The sequence below is a fragment of the Hippoglossus stenolepis genome, chromosome 21, assembly GCF_022539355.2.
Source record: "Hippoglossus stenolepis isolate QCI-W04-F060 chromosome 21, HSTE1.2, whole genome shotgun sequence".
NCBI classification, from domain to species: domain Eukaryota; kingdom Metazoa; phylum Chordata; class Actinopteri; order Pleuronectiformes; family Pleuronectidae; genus Hippoglossus; species Hippoglossus stenolepis.
In genome coordinates this window covers 16,784,052-16,798,838 of record NC_061503.1, presented here as the reverse complement: position 1 = coordinate 16,798,838, position 14,787 = coordinate 16,784,052, and the positions used below count along the sequence as shown (strand labels likewise).

Genomic DNA, 14,787 nt, shown 5'->3' with positions numbered 1-14,787 from the left:
TGCACCTACAAACAGAAAGTACACAGTGCGTGCACACTCTGGGACGAGCAGTCGTAATGACAAACGCTTATTATTTGATAAATCATGGCAATAAACTAGAATGTGGCCCAACGGCCTCCTTAAATCCAATCAAGCTGCACCAAATTCCAATCAATTCCTTAAGTGGGGCCTGATTTTTTTTAATCATGATCCATGAATACTGGTGAAATTCTTAAAAAAATCGCATAAAATTGTTTAAAAATCTCGTAAATTCTTTAATTGACCCAGTTCCGCACCAAACTGTAATTGGTTCTTCAACACTGCATCCTTCCATTAAGTTGTTTGTGTGAAATCTTGCTCACAATGGAACTAACCAGTGAACAAACACACACAGGCACGTTTATGGCACGTTTCATTCAAAGCACAACCTGAGATTAATCAAGAGATCAAGTCGCCGACGACCCTTTTGAACCACGACCCCAGTGCGACCTTTTCTTTAGACCCTAAATCCACCTTCTCCACGTTCTGCAGGCCGTGCGCTCGGATTTATTAAAACACGGCACTTTGTCTTTCTGGCTCTGTTTGTCCCAGCGGTGACATTTCATGCCTCTCATATCCGCTGTCTCAGTGGTAGGGCCGCATAGAGGTGTAACTGTTAGCATAGTCACCAGCAGAGTCTATTAAAGGCACGGCGCAGTAATTCATCCCTTCATGCCGAGGGCCCTGCCTTCACTTTCAATGACATGCACGGTGATATATGGTGAAAACCCAGCAGCATGTGGCAACACCCGATTTGCCACTTTAGGTTTCGAGGTGCACATAATACAGAGCGTTCTAATTTTCCAGGCTGCTGCATAGGATGAACTGATTCAAGTTTTATAATTCAACGATTTCTATATATGTTGCGTCTTTTTTTTCTTTTATATGCCTTTGTGATTTGCTCTGAATTAACTTTTAAAGCGCCGGGCTATTGTGGCGGTTGCATTTAAAGGGGGCGCCGCAGCAATTTCAAACCACTGTACACCGTGCACACAATTAGTCGACACCCGCACCGTGGTAGTCGTTCGATGATTGATTCATGCAAAGATGAATTGCTACATCACACCTTTATCCCCCATCCTCCTCTTCCATTTCTCTCTACCGCTGCTGCAACAAAGACGAGTGTACGCAGTACGCCCAGCGTGCGCTCACTTCCTCAAGCATTCTGTCAGAAAGTCCAAAGGCCCCGGCTGCAAACAAAGAAGCTCCTGTGAATGTTTATTATGTATGGGTTCTTTCCCATATAGCAGAGATTATGTCCTTTGGGGGGGGGGGCAGAGTGAGCAGAGATGGATTGTGGAGTGTGCATATTTGCAGAGAGGAGGTGGAGGAGGCCTTTTTCTGACGTTTCAGCGAGATGCGCTGCCTTCACGGGACTGCATTACAATTCCTCTGTCCCCTGCCCTTGTTGGCTTTCTCCTCAACATTATTGCATCAGTGAGGTAATGTAAACTTTGTGTTCAGAATAACTCCACCTGAAACATTTCACCCAAGGATATTGACTTTTTTATGCAGTAAGAGCCACAGGGTTATGTTATCTTACATGTTTTGCTGTCAGGCTGATATTGATGGGTGATTAGTCTGAGGCTCCAGCTAGAGAGAAGCGGCTGGGAACCATCACGTTTTGGTAAACCCTTCGACGCCGGCGCGCTTCACCCTCGCCACGACTGTCGGCCTGTTGAACTCCGGGGAACGCACAATTCCTGTCATCACCTCGGCGTGTGATACAAGAACAAAGGTGCCGTGGTTCCCGTTTCTGCACAACATGAGAAGCTTAAGATTCCAGTGGTAGCCTCTTATTGTCGAGCTTCGCCTTTTTTCTCCAATTACGCTGCAAACTCAGCCTCACACCAGTGGGGCTTGTCATGTGAGAGAAAGCCAGTTGCTTTGTCTCGGTGTGAGAAATGCATAATCTGTGCTTTTCTTTTTCTCCTTACAAGCTATGTTTTGCTAATTATATGTCTATTTACTCTGTGGATGCCAGGGAGCTTTTTTTATTCTTACTCTCCATTTCACTTGAATGCAGTGCACACTCAGATTGTCGTGTACGGCTTGTGAGAGGTTGGAGAGTGATACGTGGAAACCGAATGGATTTCTTGTTCCCGGGGTGGTGGCAGCAGGTGGGAGAGTAATGGCAGGTGGTGTGTGGGAAGAGAAGAACGGCACTGTATCATGCTGTGGTCCTGTGGGGATTCTGCAAGGGTCTTATGCTGGTTTTCAGTACTGCTGTAAAATACGATTGGAAAACTGGCCTTCAGTGTGTATTGTTTTGTGTGCACAGTGCATGTTAATGTTTATATTGAAGGAGACATATCTTGGTTTTTTAGTTTTTCTTTCCACTGGGGTGTTGTTTAGGTTTTTTTGTGATTGCAAAAAAGTCTGCAAAGTTCACTAGCCCAAAGTCTACGGCTCCTAAACACAGAGTCCGAGATATTTCTGTAAATAAGAACATTCATTACAATTATGAACTTGAATATGAGCAGAATATGTCTCATGTAAGTCACCTAAGCAATTTAAAAGCCAGAGGGTTCATGAATCCATGCACCTGTGTTGAATATCCTACTCTTACTTTAATAATACAACTATATTGTATTCTAATGCACACGTTTTTACAACCTCCTACCTATGTTTTATATCCCTATTTATTCTAAGTATCTTGGTCTGCATGTATTTCTGTTATTGACTGAAGCAAGTGAAACAAAACCCAATTTTCCCAGGGGATCAGTAAGAATTCATGAATCATGTTCCCAGTAGAACCAGGCCAGGAGCAGGTTCATGTTGAACACAGAATTATTAGCTTCTCTGACTGAGTGCTGCCAGACGAGACAGACAATCAATTTAACCGGCTTTGTTTTTCTTGTTTTCTGGGTTTCGCACCGTAGACGGAGGACGTGGATGTTAAAAAAGAGCAGCTTGAAAGTGTTTCTGTAATTGGCTTCTTATTAAATTGTGCATGTGTGCGAGTGTGTGTCCGTGTATTTGCATATGGCGGCCAACGATGCACTAAATCAAAGATGAGAGGAGCAAGGAGAGTGGAAAAAAAAAAAAAAAATCATTATAGTACGATGGAACCTGAAGGAAGAGATGGGAGCCTATTAATAATTAATCAACCTTCTCTTATCTTTTAATCAAGTCGATTAATGTGAGGCAGAAAATGAGAAAATAAGAATGGGTGTAATGAGAATGGTCTCTTGTGGTTTTCCTGTTAGTACAGACCTGTGGGACTCGCTCGCTCGGGCTGAGGGGAAATTATTCTTGCAGGGTTCTGATGATAGATGGTCTCCTCAGAAGGCTCTCGCGTCACGACACGGCGGCAGACGCACGCCGGACAGATGAAGATAAAGTTGATTAATTCAGAGGCTAATTTTGAGTTGTAATTATTATGTATCACCCCCACATATTCTTCCCAGATACACCTAAGGTCAAGCCCACACCCAGTGTAGTGCAACGTCCCTGGGGCAGTTTGAAATTCATCATCTCGCTGAAGAGAGTATTTACCAGCACGGCCCCCGAGCAGCCGCGGCCGGACTGAAGCTTCCTGTCACTGCCACAGACTAAAGACAGAAGCCCAAAGCTTTTCTTCCTCCCAGAAATAAAAATGTGAAAACCGCAGATTTCTTGCCCACTGTCTAATCCTGCGTCTCAAGAAAATGCAAATATCTGTACAGTTTCTGCCCTTTTTCTCTCTTTTTAAATGGACAGCTGGCATTTTCAGCCATGTATGGAAGTGTTTCATGACGCACCTGCGAGTAAACCTTCTCTTGGAAAAGGTTAAAAAGGCGTCTGAAGATCAACCAGCTTGTCCAGCGTCACTTTCTGACACAGGAATAACAAGGTAGTCGACTCCGTTTTTGACATTTTACACCAACGCCCAGATGTCGACGTCAGACCGCACACCCACACTGCACTTTAACATCCATGTCAAACCAAACTCTGGTCGGTTAATGATAATACTCCAGTGGTTGCTTACGCTTTCATTTCATTATGCTCTCAATAAGTGAAGGTTAGAGCTTTTTACTCTCTGCCACATCCGGCTCCGTACTGTAGATTTGCATTCATCAGTGCAGTGTCTGCCTGAGAGGTCATTGAACCGATCTCCTAACTTTGCCTGTGTATTTTTATTGGAATAAATCTTCCAGTTGACATTGAGAATCAAAAAATTTGAATTGAATTACTCATCTTTGTGTTTTTATTTGCCCCGTCTTCACTTCCTCTCCTCTCCCCTTTCCCGTTTCCACCTCACTTCCAGTTATCGTCTCCCGGTCCACGCAGCCTTGTGCCATGTCAGCCATTTAATCAGAGTGATTATCTCACCACCAGACGCTGAAATATTTATGCCTCCGAAACCGCAACCCGGCAGTTAACAAGCACGGAAATGGACCTGACCTCAGATGCACATAAAAGCAACACGGCTTGCGGGTTTAATGCACACGGACGAGCCCGCCACTCGTAACAGTTAATGCCGGTGACCTCGCCGGAGTTACAGACACCTGACAACCTAACCGCATCAAGCCACACACGGGGTTCGTCTGCATTTGCATAAGTGTGTGTGTGTGTGTGTGTGTGTCTGTGAGTGTGTGTCAGTGATTTGTCAGCAGGGTGTCAGTCTGCGCTGTGATTGGTCAGCATTTCCTGAGGAGGTGAGAGGTGGAGGTTATTGGAAAGAAGGTCGACTCCCTGGAAGTTGGGGTCATCATCACAACTCGTAACTGAATAAAGATGCACACACTGCACACACAACTCCCCTTCCAGTGAGTGTGACTTGCAGCGCAGTTAAATTGACAAATACAACCAGACTGATGAAGCTTTTTGTGAAAGGTGCTGAAGAGTTTAATTATAATTTACTTTTCCCCATGCGAGTCAGACTGTTTGATCTTTCCAAAGATCACGCTCTAACAAATTTCTAAAACACGCAATTAGTTTGAATGTTTTTCCAACATTTCTGCATTGGAAATGAACCGATTTGATGTTGCTCCGCTCGTCTGCGCTGCAAAATATTTACTAATATTCTGGAAATGTATGAATCTTCTACTTGACTGTAAATAGATAAGAAATCAGAGACTGACGAGATGTAACAGAACGATCCAGAGTTCACAGGCGGTTCTGAGCTCTGAGTTTGAGCTACTTAAAGATGACAGTGTTGGAACTCGACAGCAGTTACCTTGCAGTTTCTCGTGGATGCTGCATCTATAAATTTAGTAACAGTGTTGTTTTATTCCCGGCCGCAGCGGTGAAGTGTTGATGACTCTGTCACACCTCAGTCTCGCACCTCTTGTTGACGTCTTTACATAGCAACAGCAGCTGAGCAACAGAAATCCATTGTGTCGCTGAAATTTTCCAGGACACTTAACTGATTCCGTCAGAGGGAACATTCAGAACATGCAGAGGAATAATGAAGAAGTAGTGGGTTTTTTACAAGAGTAAAAAAGTGCTTCTGGGAGCAGCTGCTCCTCATCGCCGCTCCGCACAATCCCTGATTAAAAGCTTCCCCCTAAAAAAACAACAACAAGAACAACTGCTGAACTCGAAGCAACACGAGTGGCTTCAGCCCGACGGCGTCAGCTGTCAGGCGGAGATCAGAGAGAATTACTCTGAAGTACAGACGCTGCTCAGGCCTCGTTCCAACCGATAACGCTACTTTGTGAGAAGAAACCAATTTCTCGTGGCTATTTAAAGTGACAGACATAATGGAGGAAAACTCCCGTGTCACAACAATCTCCGCCCAGTACTCACGGCTACTTCCTGACTGTCCAATTTCCTGTCAGCCTCACCGAGACTCGTACGCGCACGCTTGTGTTCCTGTGCATTTATGTGTGTGTGTGTGTGTGTGTGTGTCTGAGTGCGTGGTTTGCCAGCCTTCCTCCAATTTCCTCCCTACCTGTGCCAGGCTGAATTGCTTCCTGTGTGTGATTGATTTACGCTTAATGGCGACACCCCCCCCCCCCCCCTCCTCTCTGGCTCCTGTCCCTGTCTCTCCATCTCGCCCGCCCCTTGTGCACGCGTGTTGTAGTGGAAACAAAAAAAGATAATAACACGATATGATGAGCGGGGCCCTGTACACCTCAACTTATCAAGAAGCGTGTTATTACAGGAAGAAATTAACCAACAGCTAATGGCTGCATTCGGTTGAGCAGAAGTGAGTCACGGATGGGTCAGAATGAAACTCTGCACCATTAGTCAGGTAGTTTTGTCTCTGATCTATGCTCGCGCTCCGACATTAATTGCAGCCATCAGTTACTGCTGAAACGCACACTTTCCTATGACTGTTCTCATCCAGTCCGTCGCCCTTGATGTATTGTGTTGCCAGATAAAGGCTCAGGATTACAATATGAATGATGTCAAATATTAAAACACAAAAATAATCAGACACGGAAAATATATAATAAGTAATTGGGCTATCCACAGCTGACCCAGTTTCATTTGTTGCCCCTGCAAGATTTTCCTTTTTCTAATTCACATTTATATTTGTTCACCGCTGTATTCGGGCCATATTGAAGAAAAAGGAATAAGGACATTGTGAGAATAAGTAGTAATTTTAACAAGAAAATATATCATTCAAGAATATAATTGCAATTCAATGGGAACAAAGTCACATTATTATCAGAAAAGGACCAAATATCAGGAGATATTCAGCAAATTTATGAAGTGTTTTTGTAAAATTACAATTTTCCCCTTCTATATTATTCTAATAAAGTTACAACTTATCCTCGTAGACTTTTTTCTCATTACTTTCTTCTTGCGAGATTGCAACTTAATTCTCAAAATCTCCCATTTATTTCCCCTTCAGCCCTCCGTCGTACCTTTCCAACGTGGAGAGCAGTAAAACATCCAGTTAACAATGTATCTCAGCGAAACAATTTCCTTTTCAATCACCTATTCATTTCTGCAAAGTTGACAGAGTTCATGTGCAAAGGCTTATTAAAGTAGAATAAAGAGGTTTATTAAGTGCAGTGTGGAGGTACTCCTGAGCACATTGTCTCTCGTCAGCAGACCTCACAAGTGCACAGTGTTCCCGAGGACCTGAGACTGCTGCAGGATTTACTCAGTGAGAGTAACAGAGCTCTGGGCCCTGCACTCAGAGGAGCTTCACTTGAAAGGCTGCACCATTTCCAAGATATTAGACTTCTGCCCCAAAACCAGGGGATTTGGGGAGTTGCTGCTAAACTACGGTTCCGGGCAGGTTTCTCCCACGAAGACTCTTCAAAAATTAATTAGCGCCGTCCTCTTTCATTCTGATTGTTCCATCCTGTCCCCATTTCTCTGTCTGCATGGCGAGATGCCTGAATTTCCATCCGTCCACTCTCTCTCTCTCTCTCTCTCTGGCTCCCTCTCTCCCGCCCCGTCTCCTGCGTTAGTTGCTGGGCAGCCAGAAGTGCCAGTTCCCCGCTCCCTCTCTCTCAACATGTAGCCAGCAGAGGTAGTCTCAGAGGACTTCTAAAAGCAGTCTGCGAACAGTATGACGAATGTGTTGCTCGCCGCCGCTGTCGCTGTCACTGACGTACAGTTTGAAAGGTTTGTGGAAAAGAGTGCGGACTCTGTGGGGCTCCGGTGACATCAGAGGAAACCAGTCACCCCTCCCCGCTCCTCTGTTTGTCGTCTCATCTCTCCCCCTGTCACTCCCTTCTTCCCAGCGGCCTTTGAGCTCACCCTTTTTAACCAGCGCTGGTGTTCGGCTGCTGACCTATAAAATGTGGAGCCTGTCAACATCTGTTGAAAGACACGGCGAGGGACGGCGATGATGGGATTTACATACTATTAATGATTTGGAAAGGGGACGAGCGTGCTGGGAGGGGCGCGGGAGGCGGGGGGGGGAGTGGGGGGGGATTGGTTAATGGATGATGTGTGGATGTGTTCCAAATGTTAATGTACCATTTTAGGACCAAAGACGAGGTCTGTGAATGGAAAAGGAGAGCGGGGTAGTTTTCGGTGGTCAGACTCGGGGTGTGTGGACATGTGGGCCGACATAACTCAGACTTAAAGCAGGGAGCTTTGACTTCCTGTCACTCATAAACACTCTTTTCACATTATGAGGAATTGGAAGCAGATTTGTCGTCAATACAATTTGAATTTTCTACCCAAAAAGAGTTTCCTGCAGCGGCTCCTCCATTCAGAAGGATCCTTGGACGGATTTCATTGTGCGTGCTGCACACTGAGATGCTTTCTCAATTTCCCCCGAAATGATTTATACCAATACATCCTGTTAACTGTTCCACCTTGAGGATATCTGTCGCTCAGAATCTCAATCACGTTGTTGTTATGCTACAGCGCAGCTCGGACATGTAGTCGAGACACAAAAACCTTTTGCGCTTGTGTAGTGTTTTGCAGGCGAGTTTCCATTCAGGTCTTGTGTCGACACATCAGCGGTGACACGTAGACACGTTTCCTTCCCGGTGTCCGTCTTCCTCTGTGTCCTCGTCTCGCACTGTCTGGGAAACCAACTGTGATCGAAGGCTTGAATAAGTCCGGATTTTAAGAATGACGTGTTGTAATCTTGACACTGTCGATGTGCAAAACGGTTCCTTCACTTTATGGACTTATTTACGTATATCTGTAAAAATGTCTGCAGCATTTTGCACGTGGTTGTTATGCAACGTGAATAACCCACTGGTCACCAGTGAGGCGCAGAGGCCATTCCAGTGGAGTGACACGGCCATTTTTCAACCCAACTCCAACATATTACCTCATTTCTCCTCTCCCAACTGGCCTCACCGCGCTGACCTCCAGACCTAACCCGCGAAAAAAAGTCCTCCATCCCTCCTTCCAGTTTGTTATCCGCCCCCGTCCCCACCCTCAATCCGTCTGGGGCCGGCCAGCTGATGGATGGCCCCTCAGGAAAGGGTTGCCGGAGGGTCAGGATTTTTTTTTTGCTTTTGGGAACTTTTCTGTGCTACAGGGCCGAGATGGCGAGAGATGAATTGAGGCATGATTGCCACAGATTTGATGGGGGGGGGGGAAGAGAAATGAAGGAAAAAAGACATGCTAGGGGGCAGAGGACGACCGGAAGAGAATACAGAGGATTGTCAACCTGTACAAAACAATTCATTCCCAGTGTAGCAGCTGCAGTCTCCACCTCCTCCTCCCATCTCGGCCCCCGTCGACCACCACATCCTTATTTTTCATCACCTACGTCCCCCCCCAGCCTCATTCTGCCTGTTGTCTGCTGTCAGTAAAACCGACTGGGGACTGCTGTGTATTCTGGTACATGTTGCTAGAGTGCGCTCACTAAGTATTTGTTTGGGCTGTCAAGGTGTCTCCTGAGCGCCTGAGTGCCTCCTGTTGAATATTTATCACTTATTTAATACCAGTCAGCCCCCCCCCCCACTCACACCCTCTCTCTCTTTCTTTCTCTCTTTTCTTCTTACACACACCTTTCGGTCTTTGTTTTTGCGTTTTCGTGTTTTTGTTCTGTTTCTACCTCCGACACCTTCTGTACTTGAACCCCATTCACGCATGTACTTAAACACGTGTGCGTCCAAATACAGTATCTTGAAACCATTCACGTTTATTCCTTGTCCGTCATCTAAAAAGAAAAGATGCCACAGTACTTCTTTCAACACCATCAAGAGACCGTTTCTGGAAAGATTGGTGGAGAACAAAAGCTAGAACAAAATGTCGAGGGAGAAGGTGTGTACCCGTACGGGGGAAGGAGAAACAGAAAAAGGAGTTTGAAAGAGTGAAACTTTGTAGAGAAAATAGTCCCTCGTGTGTGTTTCTCCTCTCCCTTCAGTCCCACTGTTTATTCTCATCACTCACACAGAACCGGGGAGGGATGGAAGAGAGTGCGAGTGCTGCACATGAAAAAGATGTCCTTCTTTTAAAAGTGTGATTCATTTACCAAAAAATCGGCTTGATTTCAGACGGGAACTGTGGTTCAGTGGCCTCCGTGTTTCTCACTGTAAATGTCACCTGACAAAACATGTTACGGACAATACAAAAGCAGGGAGGGGAGGCGAGAGTAGGAGGAACAATATGGGTACGAGTGAAAAGAGAGAAAGCTGGTTCGGGAATTTGATTCAATGAAAGATTGACGGAGGTGGTGAGAGATGGCAGCGGTGGAGAAAACAATGGAGCCGTGTGAGGCTGTCGTTGCCACTCTAACACCTACCAGGTTATTGCTCCTTCTCTTTCCTCTCGTTTGCGGTTCACTCGTGTCAGCTCACCTGCCTCATTTCCTCGGATCAAAGTCCAATATCCATAGAAAATCTATTTTATCTGTCGTTACATCACTTCGATGGTGTTGTGTGAAAATTAATGCTTTTTGTGTTTGGTGTGTTTTTAGAGTTACTGTGTGTACCTGCCCAAGGACTTCGGATGGAAATTAGCTGATAGCTCAATCTGGCATAAATCACCTTTTCTCATTTTTAAAATTAATGTTTTTTTGAATTGTCCTTGTTTAATCAAATTAAACGAAAAAGTATTAAAAGGTTCAGTCTGTAGGAATTCACACAAAATCCTCCACGAGGACCTTTAGCATTTTGATGTTACATGAAATCCACCGTGGATTCGCCCACGATTGGAAACGGAGGGTGAAATAAGCAACAATTCGCATTGGTTGCAATCTGCACCTTTACCCCTAGATGGCGCTAAATCCTACACACTGGTTCTTTAATACTCAGGCTCACTGAATACTCTTTAGAGAGAAGCAGAAGCTCTGTATCGTCTTAATGTGTAAAAGATACAGACTGTGCACAGCTAGCTTGTTAGTGAGGAAGCGTAAATGACAGATCGGTGGTTAATAGAGAGCAGTTGTCAGAATCCCAACCCCCCAAGTTAAACTCTAAAGCCCATCATACTTGTGATTATTTCGAGCAGCTCATGTGAAGGTAATGCTAGTTTAATCTGCAGTGCACGGCTGTCAACAGTAGCATGATATTTCCGCAGGGAGAAATTTAAGTGAGTTGTTAGACGGCATTTTTAAGTAGTTTGTCAGTATTACTGGTAATTGGTCGTATGTGTAGGCGTTGGCAAAAAATCCCCAAAACCACAAACAACACTTTTAAATGTCGTTGTTCTATGTCAAGTCATTCTGTGGTATGTGGTAATATGAGTTATAAACAAGTTTTCCACTCTAGTTTGAAAAAATAGCCCTGAGAGGTGAACACATACTAAGACACTGTTCTGCACGGATACAGGCCGGAAGTTATTTTAAAAGAAAACAACAATTTCAAATTGTAAGTGTGATATTAGTCATAAAAAATGCAATTACATATATTTCTCAAGTTGCTCAGTCTCACCCTGAGCACTTCAACATGGATACTGTAGTGCACAGACACACACACACACACACATTAACACACTACTCCCCCACCCAGGCCCCCCTGCAATCAGAAGTGCTTTGATTCCCATTGGCTCTATTAGACGTCAGGACGGTAGCGCTGCCCCCCCATCTTGAAGCCATTTTGTCAGGAAATTGTATAATTCCCTCATCTGGATCCCATTACAGCCGGGCGCACTGCTATTCCTGTGATGCCTGCACAGTGTAATTAAGGGCTTTGTGTCTCACAGCCAGCCACAAGTCCGCTTTCCCTCTCTCTCTCTCTCTCTCTCTCTCACTATCTCCGTGTCCTCTGTTGCTTTTCTCCCTGCTTAACCTCGCACCACTTCTCCGGAGACTTGTTCAAAAGCCCACTGGCAAACACCGAACACCGCCACACAGCCAGCCAGTGATATACATTTCTTTATCGTTCACGTACAGTGCAGAGGCAGTGTGATGATGCCTTCACCCAGGGAGTTTAAACTCACAAAGGGGTATTTAGAAAGAATAAAGACACGTGTGACCCAGTCTGGTTTGCAGCAAAGCTTCCATTGTGAAAAGAAATCGTGTATTTACAGCCACACTGGTTCTGTCTGTATCGGATCTGTTCCATTTATCACATGCTTCTTCAAAGCAGAAAGGTTTTTTTTTACCAACATAGGATTTTAATGAGCTGTTTCCTGGAACCTGGACACATGTCCTCAAGCCCATTACAACATAGGTTGTTGGTCGGTGACTCATGACTCTGCTAAACCTTTCAAGACGGGAAGTCGGGAAACTTTTATCCGCTTCGTCATGTGGCCAGATGTAGCCACTGCATCACAAAACTTCCAGCACAGCCCAATTTGGTGGGGGTGCACACATTTGTGGTCCTTGTCCCATCATCAACTAGGAGGAGGCGGGGTTTATTACCTATAACTGTCGCCAGCCACTAGTGGTGTCCAACAACTTTTGGGAAGCCGCCATGTCGTCCATCTTTACAGTTACACATGCAGTGGACAATCATTACTAGTCCCAACCCTCTGCTGAGGACGGTTTCAGTCACAATGAGATCATCCTCCATTTCCCAAAATGAGACAGGCTTGTTTTTTCTTCAATTACAAACTGTAGCGTACAAATATGATTAGAGCCAGACTGTTTGCGTAGGGATGTTTGAGTGGCACGCATGACTCTGATTAGCGTGATGGACTTTTATTTGGTCCCACATCACGTCTTTGACAAAGAGTGATAAGAGGGAGCCAGTTTTAAAACAGACGTCATGGAACCTCATTAAAATACCTCAACGGCTAGACCTCCCCACCACTTCAGCGTTCAAAGTGGAACAGTCTGCTTTGTACGACAGGCAGCATGTGTGTGTGTGTGTGTGTTTGAGTGTGTGTGTCAATTTATGGACATGACACACGCTGCACCCGAGAGGCCTGCTTTCCAAGAGTCCAAACATGGGCAAGTAGGGTGGTTGTCCCAGATAACACACATGACGTCTACTGTACACACCACTCTGCATACACAAACAAACACACACACACACACATGCACACACACACACACACACAAGCTGAGTACACACACTCACACAGCGCTGTGATCTTGAAACCCTGTGTCCGTGTCATTGGAAAATCAATATGCCTTGCTTTTTCATCCAATTAATTAGTGACTGGTGGATGGAGCTGTATGTGTTCGTCCAAGGGGTATGACGTGTGTGCATGTGTGTGTGTGTTAGTGTGTCTGTCTATCCATCCGTCCCCTCAGTTCATCCCTCCATCTCGTAACTGTCCATCCATCCATCATTGCCTCGTTATGACTAAATTAGAATTTACTTTCCACGATCCTGTGGACAGTGGACAGCTTGCCGATGATGTCACTAATACCTCTTCAAGCTCGCCGGCCGAACGACTTGGTGACAAACAATAGAGTTGTTGTGTAACCAGATTAGCACAAAGCCCTGTGTCCTGGAGGCCCACTTCTGGCACCTCCTCTGAGGATGAGTGTAATCCTTCAGGCCTTCACACACCTGCTCGGCGACAACACAATGCGACAATATGTAATGAAACTCTCTGCTGTGCGACACAAAAACATGACCGAAAACAAAAAGAGCCAGACAATGCAGAATACCGTTGAAGGCCTAGCAGCAGCAGCACTACACAACACGGGGACACGGTCGGCACGCAACGCACTGCAACGGCCCGAAACACAATGCTGTACAAAATAACAGAATATTAATTGATGCAATCCCATGAAATGAAACACAAGCAAGTCCAGGATAAGACAATGTAAAAGCAGAACAGAATGCTCCTAACGTTCTACTGAGACAACAGAGCATTGTTTGACAAACTGAGCATGAAGGTTGTGCGACTTGCATTCGAGCGAACCGGTTTTTTCTCTGTTTTCTCTAAGGAGCACTTCCTCTTACATCTTTCCAGCCAGAGCTGTTCACGTATAGCTCTGCTGAGCTGCACAGCGTTCTCCGGTTTTTTTCCCCCAGCTTATGTCACATCCAGTTTCCTCGCACTGGTATTAAAAAGGCTGCACTTAGTTAATGAAAGTATAATGCGAGTGGACTAAGATTTGGAACAACGGTGCAAATGTTCGATCAGCGTTAGAAGAAGAACTCTGGTTCAAACCCAGAGTGAAAACAGCATTTAAAAAAAAAAAAACCCTATCTAGCTGTCCTCCCCATCTCGTGGAGCCCTAACGACTCCATATTCTGCCTCAGGCATCCAACACCAGCAAAGGTCAGCTTTCAGACCGGAGGGGGATTTACAATAAATAAACCCACAGCCCTCGCTCACAATTCATGAAATTCCCAGCTCCGGGACCAGGCTATGACTTGGGACACGGAGGGTCACCGGTCAGATGAAACATGCATTTGAATACTGAGTGGAAATCAATGTTAAGCCTGCGGTTATTGAGGGATTATTAGTTATTAGATGCACCCTGAGGTCGGGATCTGTCGGTGTAGGGCTGCCTACACTGACTGATGTCCACACTGACACCTACGAGGGCAAAGGGCGAAGAGGGAGGTCACATCTTTCAGGAATAAATAGGGACGAGTGGCTGGAAGACGAGCAGAGCCTGCAGGTTTCACCAGGCAGGTGTTAAGTTACATCCATAGGAATATATTTAAATTTTAAAATGGGGTTTGGAAACTAAAACAATCCACCTTAGTTTGAGCTTAGAGGCCAACAAAGTTTCATAACTTCTCAGTTTGGGGTGCTAGAGAACTCCTGAGTAGTGTGAACGGTTGGTGTTTTAATATTAAAACGTAGTAGCATTGATGTAGCCTTGGTATCGTTGCCTCCCCCATCCCCTCCTGAGAAGAAGAGCGCTTGAGGGTATGTTTAATTAAAAAGGCTTTTTTAATATCCCAAGTTTAATAATTCAAATTCATTTGATTTGAATTCCAGCGCAAAGTTGACACAAGTTAAGCCCATTTTACCTTCTTCTTTATCTTCATGCTGTCTCTGTATCGGGCATTATCTCTCTTTTTATTCGTTTTTTGGTGGTCATTCTCATTT

The 14,787-nt window shown here is 45.1% G+C and overlaps 1 protein-coding gene across 6 annotated transcripts in view; it reads left to right on the top strand.

Annotated features, from left to right (window-relative positions):
* The window catches only part of sdk2b (sidekick cell adhesion molecule 2b), a 237,956-nt gene that overhangs the window by 86,188 nt on the left and 136,981 nt on the right, over positions 1 to 14,787 (top strand). The gene's annotated exons all lie outside the window — the stretch shown is intronic.